Source organism: Mustela erminea, chromosome 1, assembly GCF_009829155.1.
Source record: "Mustela erminea isolate mMusErm1 chromosome 1, mMusErm1.Pri, whole genome shotgun sequence".
NCBI lineage: Eukaryota > Metazoa > Chordata > Mammalia > Carnivora > Mustelidae > Mustela > Mustela erminea.
In genome coordinates, this window is record NC_045614.1 from 44,639,916 (window position 1) to 44,663,075 (window position 23,160).

The following is a 23,160-nucleotide window of genomic DNA, read 5'->3' on the forward strand; positions in this document are numbered from 1 at the left end:
GACTTCAGGAGAAGTTTTAACAATCACCTAGGCATTTCCTGTGCTCACTCTGTCTCCTGTCATGACAACGTTCAATGCTCCAGCTGGGAGCTGTTCTGTCAACTTTGGTTCCTGTTGAGAGTGATGAGCAGGGCCCCTCTGCAGTTCCATGTCTGATGCGTAGTGCAAGTGACAACTAAAAATTTCTATAAGCCACTGAGTTTTAATTTTGTAGTGTTATTGTTATTGAAGCATAACCTAGCCTTTTCCTGACTCGTAACACAGTGTGTCTTAGTGTTGGTTTTACTGGAATATTTACAGAGGTGCATAAATATGCCAGTGTCCCTGTTTCTGTGTACTCCGTTTTATTCATCCAAGTCTTATTTTAATAATTGTGGTTGAAATTTATGCTGTAACCACACAATAGAATGTATGGAGCTCATAATATGCATATAGTTTAGGTCTATATTTAACTACATGAAAAGATGTCTATGATCTATGATTATATGGAAAATGTAAGCTGAAAAATGCATATAGTTACATATATGATATTTCATAATGTTAATAAAAACTTTATTCTCACTTTTGTGAGACCTCACAGGAAGAGAGCTATAGGAAGTGATGGTACCTGGCTGATCCTGATGTAGTTCCAGCTACCACGATTTTTTGCCTGAATCACCAAATAAGCCTTTCTGAATGGTCATCCTACATTTACTTTGGCTCCTCTAATCCATTTTCTACTTATCTATTTATTGTAGAGAGAGATTTAACTATTTATTGGAGAGAGAGAGAGTGTGTGTGTGTGTCAAGGAGGAGGGGCAGAGGGAGAGAGAAGCTCAAGCTGTCTCTGTGCTGAGTGCAGACCCCAATGCCAGGCTTGATCTCAGGACCCTGAGATCATGATCTGAGCCAAAACCAACACTCGGCATTGCTGGGTCAGATGCTTAAATAACTGGTACCCCTAGTCAGTGTGAACTTTGTAATAGATTTTTTATATATATTTTTTTCTACTATTAAAAACTGAAAGTTCGCCTCAGTGTTACCATGAAAAACTCAAAGTCTTATATCCTGGGTTCCTAAAAAACAGAGCCTAAGATACAGCGCTCACGTTTTACTGGAAGGTGTAGTCCTATAGAGGAGAGAGTGAAGAAATAAGGAAGTGAGGAAGACCAGAAGAGACAGTGGAAAGATGTTATCATGGTTGCCACTGCTTTATGATCTGCTTAAGATCAAGAATGGTTGCTTGACAGGTACAGTGGCTGGACCATGTGAGATATTTCTGATCACATGTACACAAGAACAACACACCTTAAAGAAAAATATCTCATCAGATGGAGGAAATGAGAGAGAATTCCCTAGCTGGCCCCTTGAGGTCTCCCATGGGGAACTCCTCTATGAGTATGGAGACCATCATCAGGCCCTGTGGAGCTGCTTAGGAAGTAGATTCCACATGTGTTATAGTGACTTACCTAAATGTGAAGTGAACAGTGGGTACAGAGATTGTAGGGTAGGTGGCACGTCAGGAGGATATGAAATAGGAATAATATATGGGCTCACATGAAGTTTACAACAACCACACAGGCGGAGGTGGAACAAAGTGGAAGAGGGTCCCGTAATGGGGAAGGGGTAGAAACAGCTTTGAGGGGAACGTAATATGATGGCTGCATTTCATCATAGTTGGGATCCTAGGTCCTGGCACGATGAAGTGCTTCCTGGGCCCAGCAACATGTTAGTTCTCATTTCCTTTCCCCAAACCTTACTAATTTACTAGATCCTCAGCTCTGTTTCCATTCTTCTCTGTGAAGAGAATAGAATCAACTCTTGTTTTAACTTTTGTATTAAAGGCATTCCAAAACCTGTTTGATATAAAATTAAATGTCTCTATTTAAGACATTTCAAAACTTGTTTGATAACAGTTTTATCTGTAACAACTACCATTCATGAGTTTAAAATAACTTAGTAAATTCTTCATATCGAATTTAAAATATATTTTTTTCTTGGTTTTAGTTAAAAATATTGAAACACATTTACAATATTCTGATTTATATGAAAAATATATATTTGATTGTCTGAATAAACCATGGGTCCCGACTCTCAGTTCCCAAAACCCTTGGAATTTCCTAAGTGTTGAGAGTGACCAAAATGTCTCTTACTATGTTAATGAGGTGACTTTGGGGAAGCACCTAGGGGTGGGGACTGGTTGCCAGGAGAACCAGTGATGTGATTAGAGGGCTTAACTTTCAGCCCCTGGCCCCATCCCCTGTGGGGAGAGGGCTTGGATGTTAAATCAATCACCAGTGCCAGTGATTTAAGCAATCATGACTTATAAAAGCCCAGGAACTCAGCCATTTGCAGTTTCTGGGTTTGGGAACTCAGGGGAAGTGATGGGTGAGTGGCACGCCTGCAGGGCATGGGCAGTCCCTGCCTGTTCCCCATGCCTAACTCTGTGCCTGGTTTCCGTCTGGCTCTTCCTGAGTGATGACACAGTAAGTAAAATGTTTCTGAGTTCTGGGAGCCTCTTTAGGAAATTCATTGAACCCGAAGAAGGAGGAGGTTGTGGGAACTTCTAATTTATAGCTGATTGGCAAGAAGTACAGGTAACAATCTGAATTTAGAATTGGCATCCTTAGTTGGAGGCGATTGTTGGAACCTGCAATTTGTAGTTGGTCAGTCAGTAGCACACATAACAGCCTGGATTTTCTGGGTTTGCATTTGGCATCTGAATTTGGGCAGGGCAGAGGCAAGTTTTGTAGGACTGAGACTTTTACCTATGGAACCTGATAATCTCTGGGAATAGGTATCAGAATTGAATTGGATTGTATGACATACTGCTGGTGTCCAAGAATTGTTTGTTTGTGTTGGGATGTACGCCCCCCTCCCCGCCTCCGGAAGTTTTTACATTTTACATTTAGAACATTATAGGTATTCTGATGCTTTAAAATTTTTTTTTCCTTTTTTCGTATTAAAGCTCTTCTTAAATGCCCTTAAAGTGTCCCATTATTCATTAATTTTATTTTTTTTTAAAACAGTGGCTTTCAGTCTGTGAACATTAGGATTGAATGGGGACTTAAAAAATAGTAACAATAGTAATGACAGAGCCTGACTCCAGGAATTCTTACTTAATTGATCTCAGATGGGAGCTTAAATACCAGTATTATTAAAATTGACCCCATGTGATACCTATATGTAACTCGGGTTGAAGAATTTTGAGAAGAAATTTTCTTACAGTGTAATCCTCAAGCCATTGGGGATCTTTATGAATCTTTGTGGTCATTATAGCTCTTAAAATAATACAGATTTTGTTCCTGATATGAAAGAAGTAACTTTTCAATTTCAAACCTTTTAGATGTCTTGCCAATATTGGCACCACTTCATAAATCGTTATGTTTGGTGTTGATTGACAAGTTGGGAAGCTGGCTTACTAACTGAAATTACTGTCTTAAAATAATTTGAAAAATCAGGGGACAGTTACAGTGTTGAAATTGAGAGCTTTAGGTGTCTTTAGTTAAACTCACTCATTTTATGGATGAGGAAATTGAGGTCCAGAGGGATGATAGGATATAGCTAGTCAGATGAAGAACAGGGACTTTGAGGCTTCTAGCCCATAGTCTGGTACTCTTCTTGTTTTACCCCTTGCCTCCCTGGAACCTTGTGCAATATCATAGGACTCAAGACTGCAGTGCATTTTGAGCCAGGTCCTAAAAATGCCACCATTTGTTATTTAAACCCCAGTGCTAAGTTCTAATTACCATTCAGTAATTACTTTACAGTGAGCAGATGTGTGTTATTTTCTAGAAAAAAAAAAAAAAAAAAGCTGGAATGTGTTCTACACCTGTACCTTCAGCAGTGTTTCTCTACTGAGAAGTAGCAATCAGCATTAATGGATAAACTCAAGTTGCCCAGGTCTCAAATTTAGCTGATGCTGAGGCGGAGTGCAGTGTAAGGGTTTCTCTTGCCAACAGATCAAATATTCTCCAGGCTCCTATCAACTTTCCCAGTTGCCAGTCACCAAAATCTGTTTTCTCCTTAAAAAGCAAGTTTTATTTTTGTTCATTAAATGGTACATTGGTGAAATGAGTTGGTGCCTTTCTCACAGGAAATTATTTCCCTGGGAGCATAAAGTAACAGAAATGTAACACTTGAGGGTTTGTTTCTGTTATTATTTTGTATTATTTGCATTATTTGTATTATATTGTACACAGCTAAGAGTACAGAATTTAGGTTGTGGTTAGCAACAAACTACATCAATGGACTTTAATTATTCTTTTAGTTTTTCAGTGGAATGGGCTCTTTGGCATGGCACAACCACGCTCAGAAGTGAGTTTAGAGAATGCCAGTAGGCTTGTTTCAAATTTCAATTCATTACATTATACCATGTGGCCAGATATTACTATGTTTCACTTGAATTTCATACTTACAAATTTTGTACTCTTTCAATGTGGGCTTGAACTGAATGGTGTATATGAATGCAAAGTAGTACTATTTTTTTTTTTTTAATATACATATTTGTTCAGTAGGTTTGCTCCTAGAGAGGTAGGTTATGTGGTTTAAATACATTAGCCTCCTAAGTTTCCTGAGCATGGAAATCATGTTTATTGTAGCTTAAGGGGATACAGGAACAAAAAATTTAGTTGAAGTCTGAATATTGCTACATTCCCAAACAATCTTACACTTCGTTTTTTCAGATCAATTCATGTTTGTTTCTCAATTTGGACTGTTAATGAGTAGATTATAGTGGCAAGTCCTAAATGGTATTGTCATGGTGGTCAAGCCATGATCAGTTGTTCAGCGTTCTATTTGTTTAATGTTGAGTTTTTGTGCTTTTTATTTATTTATTTTTAAAGGTTTATTTTATTTGAGAGCAGGAGAGCACACAAATAGGGTGGCGGCAGAGGGAGCAGGAGAAGCAGACTCCCCACTGAGCAGGAAGGCAGACCCAGGGCTCTTTCCCAGGACCCAGAGATCATGACCTGAGCTGAAGGCAGAGGCCTAACTAAGTCACTCAGGTGCCCCTGAAAGAGGCAATGAAAACTTCTCCCGTCTTTCTTTTTCCTTTCAAAGAGTAGTAATGGTAGTAAACAGGCAGTGTCTTAAATGGAAGGAGAGGGACATTATAAATGACCAAATTTTGACATTATTAGTTGATATTAGAGTATAAATCTTCTTAAAGTCAAAATTGACAACATAAAAGTTTTCCTCTCAAAAAAGACATAGTGCCCAAGAGAACAATCACGTGAAATGATTCCATGATCCTGTGAACTGTCAAAGCCTTAGGTAAGGTATAATGTCTACCCAAGGGGAGGGACTTATATTGCCTTCCAGTAGGTACATAATAAATAAATTCAGTGTGTATACTCTCCAGTAGAGTTAAATATTATCTAAGAATCTTATTAAATAGTAACGAACTTTCGTGGTCAGTTGAAAAGAGGAAATTTTGCATAAAGGAAAATAGTCTCTTAGCATTTTAATTCGTAAAAAAATGATATAAATATTATACATAGTGCTGTACAAGATAAGCCATATCCTATCTGTGTATTCTTAACCTCCTTGGAGATGTTAATATTTTACAGTGTTTACTTTTGATCCATTTTAATGACAAGATCAAACCCTTAAATTACAGCAGCTCTTTCCCTTTCACAGCAGATTTGACAGAGCTGCAGGTGGCTACTCTATAGCTCATGTATCTTTTATGCTTATTGCTTGTCTGGCCTTTGTGACTTTGTTTAAATAAGTAGACTTTTGTATTATAGGCACTTGGACCCATAGGTGTAGGATTAAGACTTTGCCTGACTTCTTAAAGTTTCTGTTTCGAGGGTAGAAGTTCAGACGCTGGAATTTAGTCTGCTTCTGGGATTTTGATGAATGCTCCTGGGCTTTTCTGTGGCATCATTCTTCATCCTCATGCTTCACCAACGCTCTCTTTTGACTTCCTTCTTGTCTGTATTAGGAAAAACTTGCCCTTTATTTGTTACCATACTTGGAGGCAGTGTGTTTTCTGACTAAGCTCCTTCTCTTGTCACCTTCCTGGCCTTGAGGGTTGGTCTAGTTCCAAGCAAGTTAATCTTGTTCCACTATGGACTTTGTGGTTGATACCATTTAAGAAAAAGATTGATTGCCTGCACCTCTAGAAGTGATTTCATGCTGTTTGGTCTAATCTTTTGTAAACTGTCAATTTTTTAACTCCTATTTTTCCTTGAGTAAGCTTTGAAGGTCATAACAACTAACAGGACTACCAGACAGTTCAATCTCTTCTTCACTGATGGGAACATCTTCATAGAAGACTAATATGTACATTCTTATGACCAAGCAGTAAATGACTGCCTTTGACTCAAATACCTGGACTATATCAGAAAATCAAAGCCCCAAGAAAAGCATTATAAAGGGAAAACCACCCTCAGAAAAGGGGATAGTTTTCTTGATTTCACAAGAAATAGGTGTTTGCTTTAGAAAATTTGGAAAATACACTGGTGCATAAAGAATAGGTTCTCTTGGAGTCATTATCTTTTTTCCTAATCCGGATCTCAAGATAGACACATGTACATAGTCCTTGATTAAATATTTGAATGCCTAGTAGATGTTAGGTGTAGAAAGAGAATGGTAAATGAATTGAATGTAGATAATCCACTCAGGGAGCTTAAGGTTTATAGGGGAGACCCATAACCCATGGAAACATGAAAACAAATTGGGAAAAAAAATGTGACCGTAACAAAGAGATATGGTGATAGTAATCAATGTTGTGATTGGGTAGGAAGGAAGAATGGGTTAAAAGGGCTGACAGTGTCAGTAAAAACTAATTAGTGTATTGTTGGAATGCCAGTTTTAGAAGAGAACATTTCAGCTGAGTTTCTCAAGATGAGAAAAACAGTCATGTGAAGATCGAGGAGGATAAAATTACAAGGAGATGGAATTGCTTGTCCAGAATTTATGTGGACAAGAAAGAGGTTGGCATGTGTCTATAGTTAGGAGGAGATCCCATCAGTTTAATCGCAGCTTTCTAGGGAGAGGTCAAGGAGAGAAAAGAGTACAAGAACTGAAAGTACAACACGGTTTTAGATACAACCAGTTTCAGATAAATTCAGTTTACAAAAGTGCTTTTTAGAATCAAATAGTATGGTATGTTTATAGTAAAGAAATGGGGAACATGTATATACTGTGTAATAACTGTTCTAAAACATAAGTCTAATACTTTTTTTTTTTTACACCTTAGTATGGCCATGTAGAAATTAATGGATATGTAAATTGGCTTAGATATTTGACATTTGACATTAAATTTTTAAAATTCCTTTTTTTTTTTTTTAAGATTTTTATTTACTTATTTAACAGACCGCAAGAGAGACAATACAAGCAGGAGGAGTGGGAGAGGGAAAAGCAGGCTTCCTGCTGAGCAGGGAGCCTGATGTGGGGCTTGAATTTAGGATCCTGGGATCATGACCTGAGCCAAAGAAAGATGCTTAACAACTCAGCCACCCAGGCGCCCCTAATTTTAAAAATACCTTATCTTCAATTCTTTACCTTACATACTCTGATAAACATAATTATAGTATTAAGCCAAAGGGACTCTTTCCCTTGATAAAAGGCAGAGTGAGTATTTATGTACAACAAAGAAGGATTGGTCCCAAATTAGTCTTTTCCTTCCCTAAATTCTCCTATCATGAATGAGGTCCTTCCATTTCTCATCATACTAGGATTGGCTTATCAGATTGTCCTATAGCAACTTCAATTTTGCTTATCAGGACCAAAATGTGTCATCCTGTTTTCTATTTTTAGGGATTGTAGGAAGCTGTGCTTTGACATGTGAGATGTGAGGAGCATCTGTTAAAGAGAATGCTAGAGCTGAAGGTGTTAAATGTTTAAAGAAATGATAAGACTTTGTGCTCAGCTTCCACATAGGTTTACAAAGGGCTTGCAGATACTAGAGAGCTAGTGCTCCGCACATTTCTGTGAGGCAGATTTTATCTTCCATAAATACCTAAATGCACAGAGATGGCGAGTTGGTAGAGTGTTAATCTTTATATGTCTAGCTTGATGTTAACAGTAGCTCTGAAGGAAGAGAGCTGGTGATAGATATTTTAACCAGTTCCTAATTTTGGTCCTTCATCTATCTTGGCTGTAGCTTAATGCTTTTTTTGTAGGGCTCCAAAAATACATACACATCTGAGATAATTTTGAATTTTCATATCCCAGTGACACAGAAGACTTCTAGAAATGTACATGAACCAGTCAAATATTCTGTCCGTGAACTGGACTTCATTTCATTTATTTATTTTTTTTCTTTATGCCTTTTTCAGTGGTTACTGAAAAATGTTATTTGGCACAGCTTTGACAAAATCTGCTACTTGGGTTATAGTGAACCTTCCAGGCCATACTATGTATTATTTTCCTGTATATTACTTAGAAGCCTCCAGGTACCTATTGAATTATTTATTAAACTACCTCTCCTAGAGCTTTGACGTTACTGCTCCCTGTGTTTAGAAGCACAGTTCTTTGGAAGATTTTTTAATTGTAGTGTATATCAAAAATAAACTATAATAAAAGATGGTGGTGTTTTTTAAATTTGTGACAAGGTAATTTATATCAGCTTTGTTTATTTACTTAGAATTCATAATCATACTTCACATTTCAGCCTGATTTAACATTTTTTTATGGTTGTTTTGAGCAGGGTCTTAAACCATCAAATATTCTCCAATAAAGCATGGCATTTTTGAGAAATATAGACCTTAACGTTAATGGAATATGCTTTGCCAAATTCATACCATGCCTCTATTTATTTCTCTGTGATAACTTTTTTCATACATATCACTCATTTCATACTTCATATCCATTTCATTTCTGCCTGTCAGGAAGCTGTTATTTTCACCATGCTCAAGACACCATTTAAATTAGTTGATCTATATTTTACTACTTGGTTTTGGACAAATACAGCTACTCAATTTTTTTTGTTGTTTTCGCTGCTGCCTCTTAAAATGTTTCCTTCCTATGGTATACTATTGTCTTAACTTGGGATGACATATTTATTTAATAACATAATAAAATCCTATCCTCAGTGGCTTGATCAACAGACATGTTTCTCACAGTTATATATATCCATATTTAACAGGTTATTTCATAGAAACCTGATATTTGACAGAAACTTGACTGAGCCAGAGTCAGACTTTTGCAAAATTTTGTGTATATACACCACTGCTGGCCTTAAATATGCTTCTTGTAAAAAATGCTGTTACACCTAGAATTTTTGAGACAGAATTTTACTCTAACATCTTCTACACCAAATGAAAACTGTAGCTAAACTGTCATGTTCATCCATATTATTTGTTTCATTAATCCCTGGAAACTACTTAAGAAATTCTAAACCATTATAAAAGACCCTGACAGAAGCCAACCCTGATGTCCCAGGTATAGCCTGGAAAGTTAAACTGCTGGAGGGCTAATATAGATAGCATTTACACCTTTTATGCCATATCTTGCATTGTCTAGATACAAATTTAGACTCCTGTGATTCTTGCAAAATCACAAGAAGGCTTCTTACTTTCTTCCCTAGGATTTCTCTAATATTGGAAGCTAATGGTTCCTGAGCACTTTGACCAATAGGGAATGGAGAACCAGTAAATAACTATTTTCCACTTCACTATTTTGAATGGACAATGGTAAATTTCATTTCACTTTGTGCTTCATTGGGATTGATCCCCACTTGCCCGTGGTGGTAACCAAATTAATAAAACACCCTTGAGGGTGCTTGGTTGGCTCAGTTGGTAGAGCATGTGACTCTTGATCATGGGGTTCTAAGTTCAGGCCTCACATTGGGTGTTGAGATTACTTAAAAATAAAATCTTAAATAAATAAATAAATAAAAGACACCCTTGGGTGAGCTTTCCATCCTCGTTTCTCTGCATCCTAGTCCTCTCCATCTCACCTTTACTCCTGTTTCTTGAAATTTTTCTTAAAACTAAACCATTTGACAAGACCTTTGTCTCTGTGTATTTTTAAAGAGCTGTCAAACTAAAACACACTGGCACTTAGAACTTGTAGGATCATAGAGGAGTCACTGAATGTCTCTGTGTTGAGTTACTTGATCTTTGTACAGTAATAACTGCTCCATGTGTAGCAAAGGGTTATAAGAGCAGTCCTGAAACTAAGAGCGGTGCTTGCAAGATTGACCCTTGATTGGTACTGATAGAAAACATGTCCTAATTGATGAGTTGTTCACTATGCCTAGTGTGTTAATACAAATAATGTGGTTTGTGCTCAACACTTCCTTTCTTGTAATCTGGAATTTTGTTGATTCTAGGAAGAGAGAACCTATGGATCAGCCCTCAATGAATAGACACTGGCACTCAGTCCTAATAGTTTTCCCTGGATGGATATATTGTGTATCGATATATTCATTGTTGGGAGAAGAGTGTACTCTGACCACCACATAGGAGAGGGAAGCATAAAGAAGTTTGCATATGGATTCCTACAGATTCTATCTGGGTTTTTTTTTTCCTCTTATTATTTTTTTGTATATCCCTAATACAGGGTTGTAATAATTCCTTAACCATAAGAACAGCTTAGATCCTGAGTTCTGTGAGTGTTTCTAGCAAGTCTTTGCATGTAGGGGGTCTTTGTCATCCCTGACAGACCAGTTGTAGTTATTGTGAAGGTAAAATAAGGAGGAGTAAAAGAGATTTCAGCACAGCACTTCTAACATAAGTGTTTAAATAAGTTAAGATTTACTAAAGTGCTTTGGGTAGCAGTTGGTTTGGGGATCCCAGTTAATCATATTGATTGAGTGTATGGGCCATAACAGAGTTTTAAGAGAGATAACAGGATAGATTGGCATTAAAGGTATTACAGTTGAAATTTAGCTTAGTGATGCTCAGTGCAATTGCTTCAAAACCCTGGGCAGCCAATAAGAAATGTAGAAGAATAGCTAATGACTTTTCTATTCTTCTCAACACAGCCACCCCCACCCCCAGAATCTCCATTCAAAACCATTGACCTGGTTCTTTACCTTTCTGAGGTGACACCATTTCCCATTTGCAGTGACCTTCCTCTCCCGTGAGCATGCTCACTTCATCTTTTTCAAGTTTCCTTTATTTAAGTACTCTCTCCATCCAACATGGGGATCAAACTTAAAACCCAGCCAGGTACCCCTCATCATGACCGCTCATCATGAACTGTCTCACATCCTCTTTCTGGAAAGTTATGAAATCTCTGTTTTCAGAGAAGAGTATGCTGGCGTTTGAAATCTTAGATGGGAGTGTGAAGATCTGGATTCTGCAGGACAGCTTTGCCTCCATCTTTAAGGCCTGGACCACGTTATTTAGAATTTCCTGAGGCTCTGTGTGGTAATCTGTAATGCCAAGATAATACAGTTTATTTCTTGGAGATTGCTTCCTGGACTGGGGTGGGATGGAGGTATCTCATTTTGTTATCTTAGAATGAGATAACACACTGGTGAAAACATTGTAAGGCACTGTACCCATGTTTACTGTTTTAGTTCTTCCTTGATGTATGATTTTGTGTTTCTGTTTTCATCTTACCTGTTTAGGTTCTATTTTGTTTATCCAAATAGATGGTAAACTTGTTGAAGTTTGGGCTGCCTTTTCTACATCTTGACATTCCATATGAATGTTAGCAAAGTGGTATGGTGTCTTACATGGAACCCAGTGAACAATAGTGTCAAGTTTATTTCTGAGGACCTCACAACTTGAAATTAGTAGGTCATAGGGATATTTGGAAGAAAGAAAGCACTGGAGTGAGAGCAGCCATTGTTACATACTGAGCATGATGACTTTTGTTACATACTGAGCAGGAGCTAATGAAGTGGCATATTTTCAGGGTTATTATGGAAGAGTCAAATTTTCTACACTGCTGGTTAAAGACTCCTTCATTATTAGCTGCTTTAGAACTAAGTGCCCTATTGCCCTGTAATTTTGTTTCATTAATTATGTCAGACGTTGGTGGTATTTGAGGCAAACAACACTTAGATTTCCATTTCACCTTTATCATTGGCAAACATTTATCATGGATAGGGCTATTAAGTTCTTTAGATTTTTTTTTTTTTCTCACAGATATCTAAAAAGAGCCATATAGTAGTGACCTATCAAAATGCAAATTTTATAAAAACAGTAATATACAGTATTAGTCAATAAGTATTTTAGCATTGCTTTATTTAATAATCATTTACATAGCTCTTACTTTCAGTTAGATAATATAAAAACTTTACACATGTTAACTCTTTTAATCTTTGTAACACTTTATGGTAACTTTGATCATTATTTGCTTGTTAACTGTTAAATTCAGACTTAGAATGGCAGGTAAATTATCTGTAATCCTACAAATACAAAAATGGGGAAGCATGCAGAACACAGTCAGTCTGGCTTTATCGTATGTATCTATGCTTTGTTATTACCTGTATGTTTAACAATCTGTACATATATCCAACGGTGGCTGTGTTGCTATTTTGTTAATTGTTTGGGTGCTAACTTGATGTCAGGACTGGGAAAACAAACCTGTCTTGTGATTTGTATACCTCAATGGCTTATTTATCTTTGCATTCCTATGTTTTCACTTTCCATGGTAATTAAGTTCAAGAAGTCAATAAATTGGTGGGTTATAAAGTATGGATAGTTAAGGAATCCTTGGTAAATTTCTCCAAACTCTAAGTTACTATCGTGAGAGCAACTGATATGAACCTCAACAGCACATCCTTCAGTGGTGGTGCCAGTCAGCTCGATATTCTCAGCAGTGCTGACCTGATAGTCACCGTCTTTGTTCATTTTACAGATAATCCAGCATTAAAGGCATAAGATAGAAAAAGGATGAAAAGATTATGCCCCACTTTGGTTATTTAACTAAATTATTATCCCTTGACCTTTTGACCAAACCAAATTCGTCTTCTCTCTCGCCTGCATTTCCACCCATTTTAATACTGCAGCACAGATTTAATGGATTGGGAGTCTGTGAGTAAGTAATAAGAACACAGAGGAGAGTGGCCAACATGATTAAGATTTTATTTGTAGTGTAATTCCATTATAATTAACATTATGTAACTGGAGAAATACGGTGTTTGCATCTCTTCCTGGCAGCTGTTTTTAAGTCAGTGACAGAAAGGAGATTAAAGAGTAAATGAAGACCTATTTATTGAAATTGTGTTTGCATCTTGTATTGTGAGATTCATGTTTGTTTCACAGACCACAGTTAATTTAGTAAGGAAAAGAAGCAATATGTTTAACAAGCATGCTAAATAAATTGGTTGGTACTGCTTTGGACTATCATTATTGAACTTTTTACACTGGAGGTGAAATACCCCTAAAACTTCTACATAATGGTAGGTGTTTAAATAGTGAAAGCAAAATAGAGGCTTATCCAACTATCCAAAAATAGACAGGCCCAATGAAACCTTTTGTAAGCTGAAATAGTACAAAGAGAAGAGTATCTCCCACTTCCTGAAAATTTGTGTTATGCTACTTTGCTTTTATACAGACCTTCATTAGTACTTGTTCTTGCTAACCAAAAGCAATCTGCAGAGGATTTTTGCTTTTATGAAAAAAGCCCTTAACTACTCATAGGTAACTAATATAGGGAGCTCAAACTTTAGAAAGCAGGGATTCCTTGTATTATGTTTTTCCAAAAGCATCCAACAGAGTTTAAAGTTTTTCTTTTTAAAGATTTTATTTATTTATTTGAGAGAGACAAAGAGAATGCACATAAGCAGGGGGGAGGGCAGAGGGAGAGGCAGGCTCCCCACTGAGCAGGGAGCCTGACATGGGTCTCGATCCCAGGACCTTGAGATCATGACTTGAGCTGAAGGCAGACGCTTAACGACTGAGCCACCCAGGCGTCCCAGCAGACTTTAAAGTTAATGAAAATAACATGGTTTTGCATGTGAAGCATTTTCAATTTGTTGTAAATGATTTTTTTCCTAAAAATTAACTGGCCAATTAATGATAGAATCAATTTATGTAAATTCAGATCAGAGTCCTCTAGCCCAGAGCTTGGCGATGTATGGCCCGAAACCATAACTGGTTTTCCAGTTCTTTATGTTGCCCACAAACTGAGATGGTTTTTATTTTTTTAGATGGCTGAGAAAAAAACAAAACAAAACAAGAGAATAATAATTCTACATAATGTTCAAATTTCAGTATCCACGGATACAGTTCCATTAGAACACAAACACCTCATTTGTTTACGTATTATTGGTGAATGCTTTTCTGTTAGGACAGCAGTTGCATTATACTATTACAGATTTTATGGCCTGCAAGGCTAAAAATACTTATCATCTGCCCCTCTACAGAAAAGTTTGTAGACCCCTACCCTAGCTTATAAAATACAACATCAGTAGTGGTAATAACTTTGTGATAAGTGCTTTAAATAAATTACTTCTAATATTTCTAATATGACTACAGTGTAGCTGTAATTATCTCCATTTTACAGACCAGGACATTGAGGCTTTGATTAAGTGATTTACTTGGTTAGATCTGTGTTTTGAAGACCATATATAACAACTTGTAGTAGATAGGAATGACTAGAATTTAGACCTACTTAAAAATATCATTGTTTGGGGCGCCTGGGTGGCTCAGTGGGTTAAGCCTCTGCCTTCAGCTCAGGTCATGATCCCAGGGTCCTGGGATGGAACCCCGCATCAGGCTCTCTGCTCAGCAGGGAGCCTGCTTCCCCCTCGCTCTCTCTGTGCTGCTCTGCCTACTTGTGATCTCTCTCTCTGTGTCAAAGAAATAAATAAAATCTTTAAAAAAAAAAATCATTGTTAGTCTTTTGAAAGTAGGATGGTATCGTCTATCCTCTAATTAATAGTTACTAAATAGGACTGGATTGGTAGATTTGAAATCTGTCATTCCAGTGTATGGAACTTTTGACATGCCATATTAATTTACAGTTATCTGCAAAGGGAACTTGACATTCCGTTCTGATAGTAGATGGTAAAATCTGCTGTGGCCGTTTGGATTCTGTTCCCTCCCTGCCTCCCACAACATAATAAATGATTACCAATTGGTTATAACTTTTGAGAAATTCTATTATAGTGGTCTTGCCAAATTGGCCACTAGGGGCTTTCCTTAAATACTGTTACTATTGGGGCGCCTGGGTGGCTTAGTCGTTAAGCCTCTGCCTTCGGCTCAGGTCATGATCCCAGGGTTCTGGGATCGAGCCCCGCATCGGGCTCCCTGCTCAGCAGGAAGCTTGCTTCTCCCTTTCCCAATCCCTCTGCTTGTGTTCCCTCTCTCACTGTGTCTATTTCTATCAAATAAATAAATAAAATCTTTAAAAAAAAAACTGTTACTATTCTGTGAATTATTGTAGGAAGAAAATAAATTGGCAAAGCTGATGGGTGCTCATGGTAAGAGCTTATTGAGGCAAGTTTCTGGAAGGTGCAAGAAGGTATTGAGGTTTTATTATTATTTGTCTCTCACCTCTCTGACTGAACCAGAGGATCATGGTAAATGATTATTACGTTAGTTTGTGATGATGGTGGTTTTGTGTGTTATTAAAAAGTGGTTTAAGAGGAAATCCATTTGACAGAGTACTTAGGCTAACTTTAAGCCTGCTGGAAGAGGTAACCACTGTTTCCTCAAGAGCTTTCTGAAATTCAGTATGACAAGACTGATTAAATGAAACCTATTAGGTAAACTCTATATTAGTTTGCAAAAATCCTTAGGCTTCTTGAATGGATCCTTCAGAGGATCAAGACTGTAATTACACAGGGCTAAATATTAGGATAACAGCCTGTAAGATCCATATAGCTTCCTGGATACTGGAAAATAATTACTCTTTAGACTTCCTTAGCTACAGCTCATAGATGATAGTGTAGATAATGCCTTGAGGGCAGAGCCTGTGTCTTTAGTGTCTTCAGTGCCTAGAACAATAAATAATAATAAATATTACATTTTAGCTAAAATTTATTAAGTACCATGTGCTCAGAGTTAATTTTTTAAATTATATGTCATTTAATTGTCCAAAAAATCCTGCTAGTTTTAATAATTGATTCCAATATTACAGGGTTGGCAGGGCCACATAAAACACTCAGTGGGGCCAAAATTTAACACTCTAGTGTCTGTAATTCAAAAGCTTGTGATCTTGTCCACTTTGCTGTATTATAGAGCACACTGTCAATATTTGATGAATGAATGTGAGTATATGATAGAATTGTTATGAGGAAATCACCATCATTGAATTTGAATCTGTTTTCAATCTAAAGATTGTTTACTTTTAATTCTGGTACTATTAAAATTGTTAGGATTTTTGAGAGATTCATATGTTACTTACTTGATTTGAAAAGAATTATTTTTAAAAAATATTGACTTATTTGAGGGGGAAGGTGAAAGAGCAGTAGGGAGGGGCAGAGAGAGAAAGAAAGAGAAGCAGTCTCCCTGCTGAGCAGGAAGCCTGATGCTCCATCCCAGGACCCTGGGATCATAACTTGAGCTGAAGGCAGATGCTTAACAGACTGAGCCACCCAGGCATCCCTTGAAAAAGAATTATTGTGGAATAATCCAAGGTATGACTTATGTTTGGACAAATGAGCTGCTGCCTATCGTACACAGCGATGTGATTGGCAGGAAGGGTGTGGTACTTCTGCTCCAATTTAGATGAATGACAAACAATTGTTCCAGATGCTCTTGGTTGAGATAAAACTAAATGTTAATGCCACTTGTTTTGAGGGGCAAGATCTCATATCAGTAAGTACCAATATTAAAACAGTTATGAATGAGATCCTTTACACTGACCGTTTGCACTACATTTTCAGTTTTTACTAGTTACATGACAAAGTACTCAGAAGTCACATCTGGACTGTGGCTACTTTACTGGACAGCACAGCTCTAATCAGCAGGCTAGTCCGACTGAGATTTAGTTCTTAGGTATGGGGAAGCTCTGAGAATAAAAGGAAGGGAAGAAATTCTCCTAATTCATTGCTCTACATCGCCCATAATTTGTCATTCGGATGATCTCCTTTGTTTAAATTTAAATGTCTTTTCATATTTTTAACCTAACTGGCTAGTCATCTCACTGTTTGATATTCAATCATCTGATAAAGAATTTCTATTCTCAAGAGTTCTCTGAGGAAGCAGTATATCTGTGCAAGGAAATACATAAACATGACTCCAGTGATTGGAACAAAATTAGAAGATTCCTGAGGAAAAATTGCTGCTATAATTTAACAAATGCACCTCAGCAACAGCCAAGGCTCATGAGAAGCAAATTGGTTACTTTGGGTTAATGTCAAATGAATGTGCTTTCACTTCACATTTTTTTTTTTTTCTTTTTGTCACTCACCTAAAATGAATGGGTGATAATGGCTAGAATGTAATTTAGTTACAGAAAGAGAAGAAAATGCTGGAAAAAAATTTAAACTACTCTTCAACTCATTCAGTCATGTCCTAATGGATTATATTAATTTTGATTAAGATTATAAGGATTTTTGTTTTTTTCTCTACTCTTTTAGACTTTATTAATTCAAAACAAAATTTTCCTAGGAAATTAATACAAATGATTATTTATAAATTATACATTCCTCTAAAGAAAATTCTCTAGTTGGCAAGGCTTACCAGAGCATTTAAATAATTATGTTCTAGGTATAGATTTGTACAGTACACACATAGGTTTTTTTCTTTTTACATAATGAAAGCAACACTTGTCTCAAATTAAATCATATCATCTAATAATAAAAATCACATGAACTACTCTATACTTTTTTTTATACTTTTTTGTTCTATATACTTGACAGCCATTATTTTATTTAATCTTCATTATTTAATTGCTTCCCAGTAAAGAGTGCCCCAATGACTATATATTCCTAGACTATATAATTTTCTTTAAGTTTTACTTATTCGTTTGACACAGAGAGAAAGAGAGAGGCAGACAGAGGGAGAGGGAGAAGCAGACTTCCCGCTGAGCAGGCAGCTGGATCGATCCTGGACTCGATCGATTCCAGTACCCTGAGATCATGACCTGAGCTGAAAGCAGATGTTTAACTGACTGAACCACCCAGGCACCCTAGACTATATAATTTTTACAGAGATATTTAGGAGTAAAAAAGAAAATGCTTTTTTACTTTTCATAAATATTGATAAATAATCCTTTATAGATTTTGTACCAGTGGATCCACCCACCAAAAATGGTGGGTATGTGAATTTTTTTTATCCCTTGTACTTACCAACACAGTGTAAATATTTTGCATTTTGCCAGTACAATAGATGGACAACATGAGGTGTTAAAATATTCTGTTTCTCAGTTGTATTTTCTCTTATAATTAAAATTGAGCCCTTCTCATAGCCCTTATCACCTTCCACATCTTCAAAGCAGCCCTGCCAGAGGATTAGCAAGTTTTAAATGAGATGGCTTTATCAGTGGAAATTAAAAAGAAGAATTGAGGAAGAGATGTAGGATTCTTCACTTTGGTATATAGTATAATTTTTATAAAATGTCTTATTTTTTTCTGAGGTGGTTTGAGAGCTTTTGATAGAGATCTGTTTGCATCCTAAGAAGTTGGTTATGGAGAACCTGTTACAAGCATTCAAACCATCCATACATGACTGGAGATCTGTCCACTATTATATTTTTAAGGTTAAATAGGGGTTAGACTGAACTGTTTCTGAGACATGACAGTTATTAAACTTATACCCACAAAAACCCTGGAGGGATGCTCAGAATTGATGGGCTTTTATTTTTATATACCAGATTCTTCACTGCTCCAGGATTGAAATCCACTGTTGACTCTTCATTCAATAAAATCATATGAATATTGATTCTCAGTAGATGGCATTCTCGACTGGAAACCTACCTCATAACTTTACCTCATGACCTTTCCGTAACCTCTTAAATAGTCGATTAAAAAGCTTTTGCTTTATTCTCCATTCTTTCATGGCTATATGCATTGGCTATTATATAGAAAGCTTTTGTGAACTAGGCATGTACAATTCATGAAATACTTGACTTTGGGATAATGTCATTTGAGGATTATCTCCAGTGATTGAGGACAGGCATAGATGGCTTGGGAAATTGTTGAGAATCTGGAGATGATTTTCTATGGGTTTCCACTGTCCTCCCTAATAAACCTTTTAATGGAGCAGCAGTATGATAAAATCATCCTAGAAATCATAGTTATTCTCTCATGCATAGACTTGAAGGTCTTCTAGCACACCCCTCTAACTTCATAGATGAAAAAACTCACTAGGGAAGTGCTTTTTCCAAGAAAGATCCTAGAAGAGTTAGGACTCCCTGATTTGAGCCTAGTGATTCTTCTTTCTCAAAATTGTCCATGGCCTGTTTGAACAAGAAGTGAAATACACAGCACAGGTGGAAAAACAAAGATAATCACATGGACAGCGCACCTTATTAAATTAGTGTTGGCAACACTTCACTGTTCCAGCCATTCCATAGGATTCTTTGCTCTGTGAGCTATATAATAAGCTTTCTTTGTTTTTAGGTGATAATTTTCCAGGTAGCTTTTAGATTCTGAAATGACAACCTGATCATCTGGCAAGAAAAGCAATAGTACATAGGTATTATAAGAGATCTTTTCTTTGCATCCGTCCAAGACTTAAAAACTTCATCAGCTTGTGGAATTTCTTTCCTTACACAGAACTACTCAGAAATATGCCTTTATTCCAGACACTGGACCAAGGAATCTTTGACAGGGATTTATGCTGATATATCTGATAAGAAAATTTATTAAATGTCATTTTACAGAGCTCATGGGAACGGGTATTATACCTGGAGTTAGTAAGTTATAAAATAAATTTATAAAATAAAATTATTTTCCTGAGCATAAGACAGATGCATTGTTGATTGCATTTGTCATAAAGAAATTTAATCTTTATCAATTACTCCGAAAGAAGCTTGTTCTTTTCATGAATGTCGTCCTAACAAAGAATATATTACTCTTGTCGTTTTTTTCTCTATTTCCCTTTTCTTCTGTTTAGTCAGTGGCACCTTTCTCTGTCAGAGACTCATCCAATTGCATTTCCAGTATTGCCTTAGTCAGAAATGATTCAAGTTTATGCTAAAAGGGGACCAGATACTTGTCTTCCTTGTTGCTTGAAGCTTTGACAAGATCTATTCATTTGCCTTCAATAGTATTGCTCTGAGTTTATTTTTTGCTTGGGAAAAAGGCCATAGTTGCTTGGAAAAATTGAGTTTTCATTTATCTTAGCCTATCTGTCATACTGATAAGATCTGCTGTCTTACAACTTGCTCAGAACTAAGAGAAGAACAAAGTGGCTGAGAAGACCCATAAGTCTATATGTTTCAGAAACAAAAGATTTATTTGTCTCCATTCCACTTATCTTTTGAGTAGAGTTTGAATGAATGATTATTATGAATAGCATGAGATTTAATGATGCCAACATTATCAATTTATATATTTACCGAGGTGTAATGGATTATGTGTACTGAGGTAACCTGAAAGCTGCTTACTTTAAACTAACTAGTATGGAACTTAGTTTTAGGGTACCTGGGTGGCTCAGTTGGTTAAGTGTCTGAACTTTGGTATTGGCTCAGGTCCTGGTCTCTTGGGTCCTGATTTCATGGGTCATGTGATATAGCCCTGCATCAGTCTCCATGCTCCATGGGGTTCTGCTTGGAAATTTTCTCCCTCTGCCCTTTCTTCTCCCTCTGCTCTCTCTCTTCCTCTCTCTAATATATCTTAAAATAAATAAATAAATAAATAAAAAGTTAGTGTTGATGCGGTCACAAATACAGAACCCTTAATGTCTGAATAGGAAGGGAGTATCTCATTCTGTTTTTCAACATGCTACAGTAAATACTGAAAAGATATCTCAAAATTTTGAGTAAATAAATCCTATTGTGTATCATTTTCTCATTTTTGTATTAATGCCTCTAAGGGTTTTTATAAATGTTTGATCCATTCTATCTTCTTAAAATAATGTTTCCTCTTGATGCAATTTGCTTTGATCTTTAACTTGTCAGTAAGAGGAGCTTTGCCATATTATTATAAACACATGATGTATTTTGATTAATGGTTATTCTGCTGACTAAGAACCAGATTTCAATATAGTGGTCTCACTAGATTTTAAGTATTGATGATTTACAAGTCACAGGACTATGTAGTGCTGTGCTTGTTCCTGGCCTAATTCATTTATTTACTATTGCATATACCCATTCCTCACCCAGGGTTTCAGTAACTATGGTGAGAGACACCTCGCCTTAGGTGCTGGAGTACATATATGAAAGCCCTCTTGCTCCCAGCACATACAGTTGAGTTAAAGCAGAGATGCTCTAAACGGGTATAAAACATGGAACAGGAAATACTGCAATAGGAGATGCAGAGGTAATCCTTAATTCAGTGGAGAAGGGTTTGGAAAGTTCAGGTTGGCAGAGTTGAGTTTTGAGGGGTGAGTGCTTCCTTAGTTATGCAGTAGTACAGATTGCATATGTTATCATGAAAATTTAGTGTAGCGGTAACATAATCATCATAGAGTTACAACATGGTCTCACTGGAAGAACTTGTCTGGTTTACATCATCTGGATCACTGCCAAGGCTCTGTAATTTAGTAGGAAGTACACAAGAGTTAGAGATAAGAGGTCTTACTCTGCTGCTTATTAGCAATGCAACCACAGGCCAAACATGAAACCTCTTACCCTACTTTTTTATCTGATAACTGGAGATAATACCACTAGATACTCAATATGTGTTCTCCTTTGAACATTAAGTCAAACATTTATCTGAAAGCATATTGTAAATGGAAAGGATTCATGAAATACAACTTTTATTTTATACATATTTCACTTCTAAATTTTATTCATTGAATTACATGTGGGGAATAATTTTGTTTCAGGCTTCAGAAAGCAATTAACAGTTTATAAGCATAGTTATTGGCCTCCATACTTCCTTGTTTTGGAACCCCGGAATAATTTTAAATATTTTCCTCAAGAATACAACATTTTTATGTTCCATTTATATCACCATGCCTTGGTACAAATGGAACATAAAAAAGATACACCAGGAGCACCTGGGTGGCTTAGTTCTTAAGCGTCTGTCTTCTGCTCAGGTCATGATCCCAGAGTCCTGGGATTGAACCCCACATTGGGCTCTCTGCTCAGTGGGGAGCTTGCTCCTTCCTCTCCCACTCCCCCTGCTTGTGTTCCCTCTCTTGCTGTGTCCTCTGTCAAATTAATAAATAAAACATTTAGAAAAAAAGATACCGCAAACTATCATTTAAATTCACTTACTCATTTTAATTTTACTCATTAATATCTATTGTATGTCAGGCTCTCTGCTAGGCACCAGAGATGTAACATAGATGCTACCCTCATTTAGTTTACATTACAGTGAGGGATGTAGTTATGTCACAGAGACAATCAGTTATAAATGCTTTAAAGAAGCAAATACTCTTCTGTGAGAATATATTATGAGGACATGACTTAGAGTGTCAGATTTTTCTTAGAAGGTGAACTTTAAGTGGGAATCTACAGAAAGAATAGTTATGAGAGTTCTAAGTTTTAAGAGAAGTTCTACGTTCTAAGTTCTGAGAGAGTTCTGAGTTCTAAGAATAGAAATGAGTTAAGGGAGAGAACATACCAGATGAAATGATATGTATAAACACCCTTAACTAGGAAGGAACATGACAGATTTTAAGAAATGAAAACACTTCAGTGTATCTGGAGTGCAGAGAGCAAGGTAGAGAAAGGTGGAAGATACTGGGAATATTTGGCAAAGGGTAGATGATGGATTTGTCGACCAATTTAAAAACTTTGGTCATTTTTATGACTAATGAGAAGACACTGAAGCATCTTCAGAGGGTTGAAATGGGGGGGGGGTTGGGTAAATGCAGTGAGAAGGTTCTGCTGTTTCGGATATGAAATAATGGTAGGTAGAAGAGAGATGGTAATAGATAACTGTATGAGGTAGAGTGGTCTAGACCTAGTGGTGGCTGATTACTTTTACAAGAGGTGAGAGAGAAAGGCATGAGGGACTTCTGCCTCTCTGGCTGGTGAATTATTGTGGTGCCATTCACTATCAACACTGGAAGTTGACCATTTAGAATGGGAGGAGAATCGGTATAGGAAATTATGTGTTTGTACTCAGAGACATTGAATTTGACATCCCTTTAGAGTATCCAAATAGTTTGTCAGGTAGCCAATTGGCTGCATGGGTGTGGAGGTCCGAAAGGAGCGTTTGAAGATAAAACAATGTGAATACAAATTTTTGTTAAGCCCAAACTA

General features: G+C 36.7%; 1 protein-coding gene across 8 annotated transcripts in view; it reads left to right on the forward strand.

The window, feature by feature from the left end:
- The window catches only part of CNTN4 (contactin 4), a 935,293-nt gene that overhangs the window by 108,994 nt on the left and 803,139 nt on the right, over window positions 1–23,160 (forward strand). The gene's annotated exons all lie outside the window — the stretch shown is intronic.